The 17,231-nt window shown below is 40.6% G+C and overlaps 1 protein-coding gene across 7 annotated transcripts in view; it reads right to left on the minus strand.

The window, feature by feature from the left end:
• LOC118317902 (LIM domain containing preferred translocation partner in lipoma) overlaps nt 1-17,231 on the minus strand; it is a 141,585-nt gene that overhangs the window by 110,689 nt on the left and 13,665 nt on the right. For 4 of the 7 annotated variants that reach the window (XM_035647021.2, XM_035647020.2, XM_035647019.2 and 1 more), the window contains one exon: nt 6,085-6,130. The exons of the other annotated variants lie outside the window; for them this stretch is intronic. The gene's annotated coding sequence lies outside the window, so the exon portion shown is untranslated. The remainder of the gene's footprint in view (nt 1-6,084; nt 6,131-17,231) is intronic. 7 annotated transcript variants of the gene reach the window in all.

Genomic DNA, 17,231 nt, shown 5'->3' on the forward strand with positions numbered 1-17,231 from the left:
TTGGGTTTTTAAGGATTTAACTAAGTAAAGGACCAGAAAAAAGTTCTGTCATATAGTCGTGCCCTTAAATTTGATATTTAATTTGATGAAAAGTGATACATCAACAAAATGTTTTAAGGTTGCGTATATTTTGGATAAGAGCAAAATAGAGAAGATTTCAGATTATATTTTGTAATGAAAGACAACACCTAACAAAAATACCTTTGGATGGGACTACGTGGATTTTTCTTCCAGTCTAGCTATTTGAACACTAAACACACACATGCTGCTGAGATTATCAGGTTGTAAAAGCTCTGAGGAAAATGTGATGAATCAGACTAAGGACTTGGATTCATTCTGAAAGATGTTTACCTTACATATGGGAGGCTGGCATTGAAGTAAGAATGAAATACACGGCTATTGAATGAGAGAAAAGATGACACGATTTCCATTATATAATTTCCCTGGTGCATCCCCTGAGAATCCAGCAAAAACTGAAGGATTCGTCCATTCACTTTAAGTCCTTACCCTCAAGTCCCAAGTATTTGCAGTTCTACACTCAAGCTAAATTGTTCTTGAAATTCAGCTGGCAGCCAGCCTCACCGGTCTTCCGTTGATTTGATGTGTTTGCTTCGAGAGTCTGGCCCGTACAGAGGAACTGTGAGCCAGGACTTCCAAACAAACAGAGAAACAAAGAGACCCTCTTTGGCAAGTTCCTCTCACGTAAGGTGATCCCCATCAGTCCACCACTATGCCGCTGTGATGCTTAAATGATGACTGAAAAATGAACCTAAACTGAACCAAACAAAACAATTTGCCCATAAAAGGTTGTTGTCAGTTCTGGTTCAATAAAAAACTAATTTGCCTCATGGATCACAGGGTGCACAGACTGTAGGACTTATCATGTGTATGTATGCAAAAGCGGTCTATTAAGGTTAGAGAGTAAGAGGGTGAAATGCATTAGGGTTGTGCCTTCAGTACATAACTGCTCCCAGCATTCTCCCTTTGCTTACGTTATGCTCAGTGTATAAACGGCTTTATTTTATCCTCTTAAATATGGCACACATGAAATGTTTACCACTCTGTGGTGGTGTTGATAATTTAGTTTTCGAAAGAGGATGACAGAGAGTTCAAGGTGAATCAATAGCTGAAATGAGTCACCTTACTGTCTTAATTACAAAGCGCAACAACTCTGTACTGTAAATGCTCTCCGTTGCGAGAATAATCCTGGAAGGCTTCTACAGCTGCTTTCAGACATGCACTGCAGTCCGGACATTTTGTCCAGAAGATTTTCGGAGGGGCTGTATGTGAGAACGAAAGGTTGCCCCAGACATTTTCCGTGACTTTTCCCGCCAGCCCTCCAGCAAAATCTTGCGGAAGGAAAAACCCTGGTTAATTCACAGCGTGGTCGTGTCGATGACTGTAAACAGAAACACAGCTTTCTGCAGCAGAATTACCATCCTGTCCCGCCTCCTGCTGCTCTACCCAGACGCCCCAGAATGTTCCAGTAGCGCTCCTGCTGCTGTGAACGCATTTAACTCGGACAATCCCCTGCTGCGTTCGTCATTCGCGAGGGGCAAACCCCCGGAAAATGTCCGGACCCATTTTTCCTGACATTTTCGGATTTCATGTCTACAAAACAGCGTGTGACTTCAAATCGAGATGTCAGAGTCGATATACCTAAAGCAGGCAGATTCATTCTTCTGCACTGAGATGATGACTGGAAAGGTAAGATTGGAAAACAAGGAAAAATAGAAACTCCTGCAAAGCAATTAGTAAAAAACCTTGAAAAGGTCCCTCAGCTGGAAGACAAAGAGATTTCCCCATCACTGACGACCCTGACACATATTCCATGATACATTTCTACACGGGGGGAAAAAACAAAAAGCTGCCACGGACTCTTTTGAAGAAAAAAAAGAAAAAATATGGGTACGTTGAGTGCTGCAAAATTATATCAAATTCCATTTTTACATTACCCCCCTCAAAATTTGAATTTATAGGAAATTATGAATTGAAAGGATATAGAGATCAAGAAAGTAAACCCCTTACAACCAGTGACACTAAAAAGATCGGCCTCAAGGACCCTTAATCTATATCCAGACAAACAATTTACTGTAGTTCATATTTAATAGACACACTACTGAGGTCATTCAAAAACTATCACAATGATTACATTCAAACGTGAAATTAAATTTTCTGCTAAATCATAGTGATAATGTCAAACTGTCTGACAATCAAAGTTCCAATGTGTAGCATGTAGGGGGATCTATAGTGACAGAAATGGATTATATTATTCATAATTATGTTTTCATTTGTGTATAATCACTTGAAACTAAGAATTGTTTTTTCTACAGGAGCCGAGAACGGACAAACGGATCACTCACGTTTCTTCGTCACTTAAAGCCTTGGACTGGGGGGGTTGAGGGGGAAGTGCTTTTAAATTTGAGTTGCAATCTGCAACCTCACAGCAAGGTGTCACTACTCTACACGCTGGTGCAGACGATAGCTGAAAATACAGCTGCAGCCATCCTCATGGTGCATGGCAAGTGCCGCCCATCTCACCAACAGGACCACGTAGAGAGCAAGAAAACAACACGTCTGGTGTAATTATCCTACTGTTGTCGTCTACATTTGATTAATAACTTGCGGGGGTTAATGTGTTTTGGGGAAAATCTCCAGCGCTACGGCTCGCCGAGCAATATCTCTGTTGCTATTGCCTTTGTAACAACGCAAGTACGGGGCCTTTGGCTCTTTATATGTCTCCACCTCGAACAAGAAGTCTCTGACTTGTACACAGATAAGAGACAGAAGGAGGTGAGGAGAAGTGGAGCTGCTACAAAACCCAGAAGGTACAAAACAAAAGTGGTGTTTTGTTTGTCTGTGTTTTGGCCTGAACCTTTAGGTATTAAACATCACTTGATTTATCGTGCCGACGGCTCGCGGCTCGTCAACTGTCCAACTAGCGCTACAGTCTCGCAGACTGACAGGACGAGCTGCTCTCAGCTGCTCTGGGTGCTCCAGGGAACCTGATTAGGGTGATTCAAGTATTGATGTGCTGTGATTTCAAGTGTGGTTATAAAGGACAGAAGTTAATGCTAGATGGTTTCTGCACAGGGGTTTGTTTTGGATATTCACATTCATACATGAAACAAACATGCCATACTTCCGTCATGCTTTCTCCATTGTTTTGTTTTTTTTAATTTTTCATAATGTCCTCTCCTTCATCCCTCTTCTTCTGTAATGGTTCAATGGCAGTCGACTGGAAAATTTGGCACCAGCTGTTTATCTCCATGAACCTACTCCTAATACTCACACAATGGCAGTGGCTGGGACAGCAGATTCATTAGCAATTTCTTTGCTTGCGCTGTTTTCCTTGCGATTTAATTAAAAATTGTGCTACGTTTGGATGGAAAACCTGTCTAGTGCTCCTGCCCTTTTATTCCAGGAGGACAACAGGCAACAGGGAGGTTGCAGTGACGTGACATTTTTCCAATCCCATTGTTGCAAACCCTGTAACAGTTGCTACGTTTTTGCTTAATATTGGTACAGTATTCCTCCTGAGTTATGAACACAGTTTCACATAGCGTCTGACAAGGAAAAACCTTAGGTCTAATGAACACTGAATTTTGAACATCTATGGCATCAGACCATGAAACATGTTCACACTGTAAGAATGTGTGTGTGTGTGTGTGTGTGCATGTTTTATGATTCTTGGTGGAGAGGGTCATGTCTAGTAATACGTAACAAGGTCACAGCCTTTCTTTTGCCTTCACAAAAAGAAGCGACTCTTTTGTCTGCCCTGTGTCTCCGAGGGCACGGATAAGCTTACTGTTACTACAAGACTTAAGATGTATTCATGAAAGCCGTGGCAGGAAGGAATCCTCTTGCACCACCTGTTCAACATTTTCATGTTCAGCGAGGCTCGGGTTCCCAAACGAGCACCTTGCCATCTGTTTCAAAAGTCAAATGTTGGTATTCAGCGGCGGTGCGAGCTTTTGCTAAGCACAGACACCTCAGAGCTTTCTAATTTCAGCATCTGCCTGCATGGTTTGTGCAAAATACTGTCTCACAGTATTTCCGTATTGTTTCACACAAGTATATTACACCATAGTAGCAAATGACTGAAACGCAGATCATCTACATTTTAGTGACAGGGCCAAAAAACAAAAATCACACGTCTGCACTCCCCCATTAGAATTAAAAACACACGAGCATGGCTAAAGCAGTGATGGAACTATATCTAACATCAATTATAGCAAGGACCATTAGTGTTATCAGGACAGGCAAACACAATTTTGATGTGGCTGTTAAGGGAGCTCTCAGCAGCTTATCAGAAATAACGCCAACAAAGAGTCAAACTAATTATTAGATAGAGACAAAGGATCAGTGTAGGCTAAACTAATGTACCGATTGCATACTTATTGTGCAGCAATGATATGCACCTTTCATTATTAACAGGTACTTTACATATATACAGTATATACAAATTCTCTTTTCATTTTTCAAACACTGCAGTAGCCTCTCCACTATTTCAGTTGTAGCTGGACATGTATGCGACCTAAAAAACAACCCTGAAGGTCAGATGTCATTTTTTATCTGATAACTTAGTCTAATTTGAAATGTAAGACATTAATTCATAGTGGCATGTTTCAAAATCAATGCTGAACACAATTTCCAGCTTACATCATAATTTTCCGAGTGTGCGAGGCTCAGTAAACTTTCGTAATCATTTTTATTTATTTTGTTGTGTCCATAGATAACATTTCTCATCATGTGTCACGTGACCTGTAATTTCAACCTCACTGGCTTGTCCGGCAGTGGTGTTATGACAATCAATTTGTTCAAACCTACACTCAAATATTAATCACTTCCTGTACCAGAGACAGCTTGAGCGGGATTGTGGAAACACTTTGATGGAGCAGCAAATATCTGGCCTATGTCTATCTGTGGACTCAACAAAGCTTTGTTTGAACAAAGAGGTTCTGTTTTTTCCCCCACATTTTCAAATCGAAAAAACATGACTTGTGTTTCCCAAAGCCAGGGCTAATTGAATAAATCAAGAATGCATCATGGGAATACTTACTGTACGTCATAAGGGGAAACCTCCTGCCCTTAAGAAAAGCATCTGTGATGCAAATCGATTCACATAGCATTGGAATTACAACTATATATGGACGCAGAACACATGATAAATACATGATTTTGGGTTTCTGAAATGCCAGGATCCCCTAATGCGAAGTTGGATTATGTGGACAAGAACACCAAGAAGCGTTTGGAAAGAAATTAATAAAATAACCGAATAAATCATCGGAAATGTAATAATAACATTTCAGAAATCAAATTTAAATGGATATTTAGTCATCATGCCTTAGATTCAACAAAGATGTGAAAAAAAAAAATCAATTTTATTATCATTATTACAGAAATAGATAATTTTATATCCTATATTCACAGTTAAAAAAAAACACACATCTCATCCAGGCCCATGGTGCACATGTGCACATTAAAGTTATGCCTCATTTCCAGTTCAATACAGCAAAGTAGGACAACAGAACAAGCATACCCTCCTTCAACCTTGATGAAATGGCTTTACAAATAATCTAAAAAAAAAAAAACAAGCAATAACTTTGACTTCTTGAATTTCAAAAGAAAATTTTGTGTCAAAATATAATACTCAGGCTGTGACTAATTGTTTGTATAACGATGCAACAAAGTGCTCTTTGTGGCCACCACTGACATTAATTGCCCCTGCAGGTATCTTTACACTGTATTTTTGGCAAGGATGAAAAACACAAACAAACACTCACTAAATTTCTGCATCATAAAAAATATATATATTTTTAAACTGAACATACCTATTTTCTTAAAAAATTTTGTTTCTCAGAAAATCTGGAGAGAAATGAAATGTGGGAGGTGGAATGATGAAAAAAATGTTTTGTAATACAAGAAAAAAAGATGCAACTCACTAAAGTAAAATGTGAATACTGTCTATGAGGGGAAATAAGGTCACATTCAAAAAGATGTTTAATGGAGGCCACTCTGGTCTGTGGGTATACAGTATTTTACTGGTGTGGAAAGGAGAACAAAATAAGGTTGAGCACTCACCCAAATGTTAACACTAAGTGACGGTGGGGACTACAGGATCAGGCACCTGAAAAGAAAAACAGTATAAAGTAAAGAGCTCATACAAACGTGGAGCACGGAGCTTGACAAAGACATAAACCTTCAGGGCAGAATGGATCTACATCGGCTCAGATCTGAACCGGCCGATCTCGGGCTGCAGCGGAGTGCCTAATTCATCGCAGTGGCTTTTTCCACTTGTTTACTTGAAGGAAGTTAGCGTTACAGCGCGGCGTTAACTCCCAAAGTGAAACGCTAACTTTTGACTGCAGGGGATAAATTCAAGAAAGATAATTGTGACTGAAATTTCTATTTCTGGCGTTGCGGATGTCCTACATTCTGTTTAGATACAGGTAAGGGTGGGGGTGGAATGATTTTTTTTTTGTCTCCAGGGCCCAGAGATGTGTATTCCTCTTGCTGAGGAATGTTTTTGTTCTGATAAATTGACATTGTCAGGTTCCCACATTGCCACAGTGTGGCATATACTATGGGGAGCAGCGGTGGGAACACAGATGCTACATACGATTGGCGTCAGTCATTGTGACAGCTCTCGTTTTTTCTTCTCTTTTGATGGAGGGGTGGGGGTCTATTTTTCTAAATCTGAACTTCCAAGTCGAGGAAGCAGGAAGGAATAAGAATTAATACACCTACACTCCCCTTCTCCCTTTAGAATGGCAAAAATCTCTTTGTACTCACATCATAATTACTGGTGGGCGCCAGTTTGGAATTGTTATCCATGCCTCCTTCACACTTTTTCTTTTTGTTTTTTGGCAAGTATAATACAATGTTTTGAGAACACGCAACTGACAACTAAGCCTTTTCTCAACTTCTCTTCAGTTTCTGTATGCTGTGTTAATGTTAAGGAACAAGTATTGCTTGAAGCGGCATTCCTTGTTATAGCACACATACGTACTCCCTATTTCCAGACGCGCCGTGTTCCACAAGCACAGCGAGCAGGTACAGTAGCCATGGAGGAAAAGTAACCAGCAGCCACGGCGCCATGGACACGTTTCCCCAAAGGAAACGATGTTGATGAACAAGCTCCATTTTGGGCTTTTCATAAAGTTAGACAATCTGATTCCTTTCAAAATACTGTCTCAATTACACTTTCCACTTTTAATTAAATTTTTTTCTTTAGTTTTAAAAATTGAACACGAACTGATCCATTGTTTCTGCCAAAAAATGAGAATTCTTTCCTTTATCACTATCATTTAGACTAAAAATGTGTGGGTTTAGCTTGTTTTTAGTTAATGAGCATTTTAACATTACATCTGATAATTTAAACAAAAAAAATACTTATTAACTTACTGGTTATTTTAGAAAATCAACCGTGCTGACCGTGTCTGTCATTCGAGTAATTTTGGTTGATTGAAACAATGTTGTTTTACAACTTACTGTTGTTTCACCGTGTAAATGAGAAAAATAAATAAATGAATAAACATATTACAACGTAAAACACATAACATAGACAACAACAAAAAATATTGGCTGTAGCCTTGGTGAATATATAGTTCTAAATGAATAAAATACTTAATTGAATTCAACAGTTACTTATTATGCCTAAGTGGACAATATACATCTGAAAATAGAGCGGGTAATAAATTACATGTAGACGAACCTCTCCTCAGAAGACAGACCATAAAAATAAAGTCAGTTCCTCCAAATTTGCCTAAAAAAAGGGCTGGATAACAACAGAAAGTACCTATCTATCCTTGCAAATACCTCTAATTTCATATTCTCAAGTGCTGACATGTCTGAAAACTAGACTTCTGCCGTGACGTCCAAACAAAGAGAGTAAAAGGAACTTAAGCGACAGAAATACTTTTTTATCAGATTCACAAAATGTCACAGAGCTGACTATCGACGGTTCTCGCCAATTATTTAAGATAAGATAAGATATTCTATAATATCTTCTACCCAAGGTACAAAAGGATGGAAACTGTAACACACCATCGAATCTGATGAGCATCCCCATCAGAGCCAAATTTGCGCTGTCTGTATATACCAGATACATACGCTGTCTGCCCACACGGAGGGCACAGAGGCAGAAACTGCAAACTGTGGACCCTATTACATTAATTGTCTGGAAAAACATGCCTCACTTCCTGTTTGTCTGTCTTGCCATCAACTTAAGTTGTGCACCACCGCTGTGTAGGCTGGAGATTTTATTTACATTTCCTTTTACCCAGGTGAGATTAACTGAGCGCTGAAGTCATTCTTCAGCACCTCCGTCACAAACAAATGATCGACTAATACATACAACATCCTTCTAGCATCGCAGACATATTTTCTACAACTGCAAAACAGCCATACTCATGGAAATCCAGGTTTCAAAGCCAATGTTTACAGTGACTCATGTTCAGCTCAGAAATCGGAGTGAAAGTGAGTCACCAATACAAAAAGAAATAAAACTTAATAACTCCGGTACCAAATTACTGATCAATTGCTGTGATTTTCTTTCCCTGAGAAGTGGGGGACTTGGAAGCTGTCCACTGAATTTGAAGTTCTACATTTCACACGCAAAAACTGAAAGGGTCTCAGCACATTGTGTATTAAAACATCTGGGGAAGTATCCAGCTGAAAGGGAGTTGAATAATTGCTTATCTGGCCTGCAATCGTGGAAATCACGTCAGGCGGGCTCCTGGCTTTGTTTGTGGCTGCCAGTTGCCGACCCAGTAAATGAGCCAGAATCACTGCCTCACAGTTGTTTGCCTCCGCCGACCGGTTAAGTTGCAGGAAATACGGTCACATCTCCACTTCTGTGCCTGAGTGATGACTCCCACAGTCCAAAGACATCCCACAGAACAAGACATAGGTTAAATGGTGATTCTAAATTGTCCATATGAATGTGAGTGTGAATGTCAGCCATGTTGACTGATAGACTGGTGACCTGTCAAGGGTGGGCCCCACCTCAATGTAGGCTATCGTCGGCTGTAACCCCAGACCTTTAGAGGATGAGCATCATAGTGTAGGGTTGGAATTGATGACTAATTTATATCAAAATAGGGCAGGGCAATAAAACAATCGAGATAATTATCTCAAAATAACTTCAATAGAAATATAAGACGTGGTCGATTACAACGTCGATAGATAGAACTGACTCTTCGGCCATGCCGAACCAATCAATCAAGTTAGGTTGACGCACACAACACACAGCACACAGCACCCAGCACCCAGCATCCAGCACCCAGCACCCAGCACCCAGCGTAGGAGAAGCAGTCGGCTGCAGCACAAGTGTTAATGTTTGGGCTACTGCACCGAAGAGCAGCTTCGACTGTAGCCGCCCACTACTCCAACTTAAAGAGATGAAAAAATAGGAGTCATTATGTTGTCATGTATTCAGTCAGTTACACCACTAACCATTCAACTTGTGCCTCATTGTGTAACCCGTGTTTGTTAACATTCTTGTGAGCTGGCACCATTAAAGTAAACCGCGTTATCTTTCAACACTTCCTGTTTGCATTGTACCCCAGGATATACAGATGACTATCACTGGATCACTCTGGTACTGAGGGAAACGTAAAAACTGTGAAGATTCTTGGCGAGTTGTGATGGGTTTGGGTTTTTTTGGGCCATTCTGAAAACTCTGTGCCAATCACGGTGGAACCTGGACAGGGCGTGTATGCACATGAGATAACATTGGGTTAAATGTCGGCTATCTGCCATCATTCAGACGTGTGCAGCCATATTCTTTTTTTGTTAGTCAAAGAAAATGAGCCAATTTCATTCAATGCCAAAGCCATTATGATAACTCAGGTTAAACTATTTTCAGTCTTGTGCGCCTCAGATAAAACACAATGAGCTAAATACTCAAATTATCAAAGCCATTAGACATTCAGATAGAGGAATTTGCTATCAAACACAAATGATCGTCCGAGTACATTAGACCATTAACACAATTCTAAAGGCTCGCAAAATGTAATTCGGTCCCCGGAGAGTCTTTGTTCACCAGGATATGATGGACAGGCTAGAGAGAGACAAAGCAAGTGTACATGCAACACACTCTTCCTCCAACTACCGTCTTCGTCATCATGCTGCACTCATTCAATCATATTTTACGGACTATATTTTACATTATGTGTTTGAAGACTGAGGATGCCTTTTTTTTTTTTACATAATGGTTGACCCAAACATTTATTTCATTCAGATCTGACAAAACTTAGGAGCAAAGGTTCCATTTTCTCTGCGGACACATGCTTTCTAAGTGCTCCTACAATGGACAGCATGACTGAACCTGAAAAGGCACCAAACCACTGAAAAATACATATCCCTGAAAACACCTTGGCCTTTTCCCTCGCGCTTTGTGGTGTATTTATAACCACTTTCTTTTTTACAGAGCCGCCGCAAAGTGAAAGGCGTGCTCAGATTAAATTCGTTACCTTTTTCTGAACTAGGTACAGTACAGTGGCGTTACAGGAATCCGCCCAAGGGCAGACCGGAGTGCAGGGAATACCCTCGGCAGGAAGCAGGTCTCTCATCTGATTTGTATCTGACCTGCTAACCATCCATGAGAGGTTCATCTGTGCCAAGAATACAGCTGGGTCTCACTAAGAGGTGAGCGGGCTCACAGGCCGATCGGGCAGAGCGACTCTCAAAGATGCACACACACACACACACACACACACACACACACACACACACACACACACACACACACACACACACACACACACACACACACACACACACACACACACACACACACACACACACACACACACACACACACACACACACACACACACACACACACACACACACACACACACACACACACACACACACACACACACACACAGTCATGAGGGGAAATGTTTTCTGACAAACCATCGTTCTGTCATTGTCATCTCCTTCCACTAGAATTAAAAATGCAGGTGGGGTTTTTTTAGGGTATTTTATGTTTGGACTCTTACAAAATAAAATATTTTAAAAATCACCACATGGAACATACTTTGATTTCAAATGTCCCCGTTTGCACGGAAGCAACGACAAAAGCTGATGGTTTAAAATTAAAACACTCTGCGTCTGTTAGAAACATGCCCCCACATCCTACAACCCCACTTCCTGTTTTCTTCAATGTACCACTTTTGCCACCACAGATTTGTGCAGACTGATGGTTTCACTGCGCAATGAGGCAAAATCTGAGACATCATGGATCGGTTCACTTTCGCTTTTACCCTGCGTGCTTAGTAAATTGTACTCGATTTTGCAGTCTTTTTCCGGAGTTTGCCGCTCACATATGACGTACGCAGCACGACGCTGATCACACTGTGGAATGCTGTGATTTTTGTTTACAGTCATCAACACGCCCACTTGCTCACTGTGAACCCTCCGGAGATTCTCCTGCTGTATTTTTCACGTGGGCTCATTCAGACATTCTTCGGAAAATTTGACACGGCGGATGGCAGGAGAAGTTCACACGTTTTTACGCTCTCACATCTGACACCTTCAAAAGGAGTTCAGGTGTCCGGATCACAATGTCTGCACTTTGGTGCATGTTTGAAAGCAGCTTAAGTTAGAGCATGTTTTACAGCTTGATGACAAAAAAGATGTGTAAAGCACAATCTGGTTCCTGAAACAAAAAAGAGGTCTAACATACAAGCCTTTGAACAAAAAAGACAATGGGAAATGTTAACTACAATCCCCACGGTGCATTTCACTATGGAACATCCAGTCAACAGAGTTAACAGAAAGCAGAAGATCAAGTTTACACTGTTGATAAAACTGACATACAATCTGCAACTAAACTTTATCTAAAGTTTATACAAATTGAGCAAATATGGTGAAATATTTTCTGCACAACGGCAAGGATTATCCTTTTTTATTTCACTGCAGCTCTGATCTGTGGCTCTGGGAGGCTTGGGCAGCCAAGGCTCATGGGTATTGTATTTTTCTTTTAGTATCCATTAAATATTCATAGTACCTTGAGTATTTCACGCTGCGCTACTAAAAAAATGATTGTATGTGTATTTGTTTTGAATGGTATTTGAAGTGGCAATATAAAAGGCATATAGAGAAAGCGTCTGCATTCATTGCACATTGTTTTTGTGCACACATGAAATGGAAAACTTGTTTCCTTGTAAAGATGCAGATTTTGTTGAAAGGATGATCGGTCACATGAATCTATGAGCACGGTACCGATGCCTCATCTCCCTTTCAATTCCTCAGTTTCAGACACATCCAGACGGACACGGCCTGAGTGCGTCTCTCTTTGCCTGTTGATTTCCCAGTTTGTTCACCTCATTCTTCCCGTCTGCCTGAAGCAGACAGAAAGCCTGAACATCAGCCACTATGACTCCAACCATTACTGTCACAGGATTCTGTCTGCATTCGAGTCATCTCTCCCGTTTTCTAGTCGCCCCTATGACTCATCCCAGAGTCCCTCGTCAAAACACACTCTCAGACTTTGTCAAGTGTTCTTTGATAAGTTCTGTGAGGACTTAGAAAGAATAATTTTGTCTGCACCTGCTGTATCCATGTTATCGATTGTTCGCACCAACGCAAAGCATTTTTTTCTTTTGAGCAATGAGCTTATATACAATGTCAAATTGTCGGAAACACTGAACGCTTTTATCAGTGTTGCAATCAACCCAAAGGTTACGAGTGGTTAATGTTTACTATGACGGTTGAGGAGACTTTCTCCTGCATTTACGATGGAAAACATAGGTGTTTTTAATGACTGGCTGAAAATGGGTGGAAATATGTTGAGAATGCAACCGGTGTGAACAATCACACTTCCCCTTACTTTCAGAACAAAACAAAGGCTACTGGTGAAGGTGTGTGTAGTGTTACCTTCAAATGCTTCCACCTTCAGAAGAAAAAGTTTGCAGAATGCCTCAGTGATGTTATCAGGTTCCCTTTTTGGCAACGGGTTTCCATCCGAAATATATAGGTGCGTTTACCGAGCAGACGCTTTCAGCTTTTACTTTGTAGCTTCCGATAACTACTATTTTAAAAGTTTTCATATTTGATGAATGTGACTGCGACTGCTGATACGTGAAAATGAACCAAATGGGTTTTGGGTATATGAAACAAAAAAACGAGAAAAAAAAGACTATGGGCAGTGGGCGACTTTAGTAAACACGCGTGTGCCAGAAACATATAACCGATCATATTTTGAGGTAATCTGTCCGTTTGAAACGGCCAAGAATTACAGCTGTCATAGATGATGAGCTCAAAAAGACTGAAGTCTGAAAAAATGTTAACTGTCAGACAAATTGATTATGCGAGATGAATGCGAGTGAGAGGGGAACTGGGCTCGCTACATTAACCCGGTCAGCTGACAGGTTTGCCACTGGGAAAGGGAGCCGTCTACAGGGAGCTCCCCGGACAATGATTTTGGTAGGCGGCTAAATTGACATTACATTGTGAGATGGCTACAAGAGGATAAGAAAAATGCACTAAATCAGTGGCATGTGGTGACTTTTACACTTGGGCGAGCAGAGCTGCATGGGTAATTCTGCAGCCAGGGCATGTGAGAGCAATGAGAGCAGCAGATTTGTCTCGGGTCTTGCAGCATTTACTAACTGGTAAACAGTCTAAACTGCACGATTCACTGCTAGTTCTGCCGCCAAAGGGGATGCGGATTAAAAACGGATGCAAACGGGCAACATCAGGTCTTTTACGGGACGGAGCGCCATTCTGAGCTCAGATGTAAGGAGATATGTCGCTTCCACTTTGGTATCGTTTAATTGATATCTATTTTTAGATCTAACAGGTCGAGCAGTGCTAGGAACGTTATTTAGCATGGCGCACAGTGTGATCGCTCTCACTCGCATTCACATCGCTCATGTGAAGGGATTACATATCGTTCACTCTGAGGCGTGCAAAAGGAGTCAAATAAGGCCTTCATTTTTGTTCCTGATGATGTCTGAGTGAAAACGACTTGGGTTGCGGTTCTCTACATATTATCGGTCCAAAATACTTGAAAAGTCATGTTGTTTTTTTTACAATGCTCAACCCAGGGAAAACCCTGCCTAGAAAAAAAACTAACTTCAATGTGCAGTACTTGGCATTAATGAGCACACTGCATTCTGAATTGTCAACAACTCAAGTAGATTACTGTTGGCAGCCTTTAATAAAAAAAAAATTCACAGTATCTCTATATTTTGAGAAAAATACCTTTGCAGAAATGTTATGTTGTCCGATTTTCTGTGTTTGTCAAGAACCAACCAACAGCATGAACTCAAGGTGGACAGAGCCACATTAGTTGGATAAGGGCAACGCAAGGGTAAAGCTCCCATCCCGTGCCAAAGAGTAGGCGAGCAAAGGCTGACTTCCCGATGCTTTTAACATTAGCAACAAAAGAAAAACAACCCGTAGCTTCTGCAAAGACCTGAGCCCTGAGCGAACCAGCGCAATCCCTGAAAGGTGGCTATGCATATTTAGGGCTTTGGTTTGTGCGTTCCTTCCGAATGTGATGCTTCTACAACAAATGAAAGTTGGGCCAGTGGAGGGATTTAAGAGATTAAGAAATGCGTCTAATGTAGTGGATCTGTCCGATATTAACACAAGTGACCTCGAACCTGACACGTAAGGTCCCTCTCACCCTCAGCTTAAAGCCCGCAGCTTGCAAACCCAAAAAGCGGCAAGCAGGGAGCTCAAATAACAAGCACGCCGTGTATTGTGTCAAGGTTGTGTGTCAATGCTGATGGTGGCTGCTGCACTAGGAGACTTGATCCACAGTGCACGCCACATCCTGTACAATTGGATAATCCGTTAATGAAGTCGATTCTGGGGCGACTCACTAAGACCCGGATCACAACCTTTAACCTCCTGTGTATTATATTTGACGTGGGAATGGTGAAAGTAAATGGACATGTGGAGAGACAAAGAAGCTTTTCTCTTTACGCTTATATATGTAACAGTATATTCCTGTACACTTGTAATAGCATTAGCAATGCTTTAAAATCGACATCTTACTGCATTAGTGCTCTTAACATCGCCGTAAATAAGTGGTTTCCATTTAGCTAAGCCATGGCTTTTTAACCATTGTTTGTTTGTGCGTTTTTATGTTTGTGCGAATCCAATATTCAGGTGAGTCATCTGCAACAAAAGTTACCTGTCGGCGCTCTATGCAAACGATTTATTTTGGTTGGTCAACGAAATGTCCTAAAAGCGTGAAAAATGCAAACCCACTGACAGACAAGAACAAAGATACTGGGCGATTTCTAGAAATACGGAATATGCTCAATGACACACTGCATCTTAACATCTTTCTACAAAGTCTAAACATGACAACTAAGACATGGTGAGGGAACGATTTGTGTTAAACTGTGGTTAAGATATGGTTATGGTAAGGCCAATAAAAATTTTAAGGGCTACACTGACACTGGATTTAAACTGTCAAACATGGACGGGATGAGTCATGTTATTGTTTCCTCCAGTCAATAACCTAGAGATATTTAAGACAAAGTAGAGATGTAAATCCTAACATTCAGGAGCTTTTGGCATTTTGCTTGAAAAATAATTAATTGATAATCAGAATTGTTGGAGTATAATACATAGTTTGTTTCTAGTTATACATATTACACATTTTTGGTCTGTGAAATGTCAATATGTAGTGGGGAAAAAATAAGTCCTCATGAGTCCCCAGAATCCAAAGTGATGTATTCAGCTAACCTGCTTTGTTGAATCAACAAGTCTTAAAGCAAAAGATACTGAATGACAAATACTCTGTACAAATCTATCAATCCCCATTTTGTTTGAAAAAAAAATATTAATTGTCTATTCAAATAGTTGGTGACTAGTGTTCTTTCAATTGTCTCAATGATTCAAGTGCCTGTAACATATTACACGATACAAACCCTGAAGCCTCTTTCAAAAAATGACTGTTCACAGGAAGAGACTCCGTATGTTAAAAGCTTGGTAGATAGAGAGCTCCCTTTACTTTTACATGTTGAGCACAGATAAGAGTCAGGAAACCCCATTCACAACAGATATGGTCCAAAGTTTACCACAGTAACATGAATCAACCACCAAACAAGATGTAAATTAGAAAATGACTGGGTATCTTTGGCTAAACACTTCACACAGATACCACAAAATGGTCTCCGGGGTAATAAATAACCTGTCATTCTTCCATTTTGCATACATACCCTGAACCTCACAATTTTTTTTAAAAAATCAGACAACGCCTTCAATTATGCATCCGTCAACAGGCAGTGTGAGGTTATGTGTGAAGATTCAGTCCCAGGTGTTAACACTGCCGGAGCAGGAACGGTGACTTCCAGCCAAGAGAATGATTTGGGTCAGTAAGTAATTGCATTGCTGGGGACTAGTTGCTGATTAATCCTGCCAATGAGCCACTTGAAATATGCACATGTACAGTGTTGCCAGTTGAGTGATAAATGCATTTCTGTTAAACAGGGCTCTTTCGAAGCCTGATGGGGGAACGTCTCTGCTGCTCACACCACTTACTCAGTTACAATTACGAAATGAGATGATGGTAGAAAAAATAAAGTATTGTGTCTGATGTAGCAGAAAATCAGTGCTCTTCTCTCTCAATTAAACACATCTGAACATCACAAACACGAGCGCAGAGATTGAAGATCTCACATTAGCAGCTTCTCCAAAACAGACAATGACCACTAACACACTTTTTATTCATCAGAGGACCTCTTCCCTCATAAGGATAAAGAGAAAACCATCGTCAGGTTTAAAGTTAAAAACAAAAGGGGGGGAAAATTACTACAGAAGGCAAATAGCACCAGCGTTACATTCTCATGCATCATCACAAAGACTTTTACAGACTAAAAGGAAACTTCCAAGAGCTTCTCTCTTCAAATTTCAGGTACTTCCCAAAGTTGACAACACTTCATACCATAAACACCTCGGTTTCACTATGTTTTGATGATATTCGGAAAGTTGAACAATGCTTTCAGTTGTAACACTAACCAATGTCCACTAACTTGCCTCATCCTTTTGCCATCCTTAAATCCGATTCATGTGGTTTGCAGTTTATATGTTTTTGGGACATTATTAATGGCCCCGTGTTTTAGCAACAACATGCTTCACTAATTTGACCGTCTTTAGGGGCTGGCATCTGTCAACTGCATGCCAGGCAAGTGTATCAGTCACGTTGTGCAAAGTGTCCCATTAGCCTCGAGCTTCTGCATAATCTCAGATTAATC

This window comes from Scophthalmus maximus, chromosome 13 (assembly GCF_022379125.1).
Source record: "Scophthalmus maximus strain ysfricsl-2021 chromosome 13, ASM2237912v1, whole genome shotgun sequence".
Lineage (NCBI taxonomy): Eukaryota > Metazoa > Chordata > Actinopteri > Pleuronectiformes > Scophthalmidae > Scophthalmus > Scophthalmus maximus.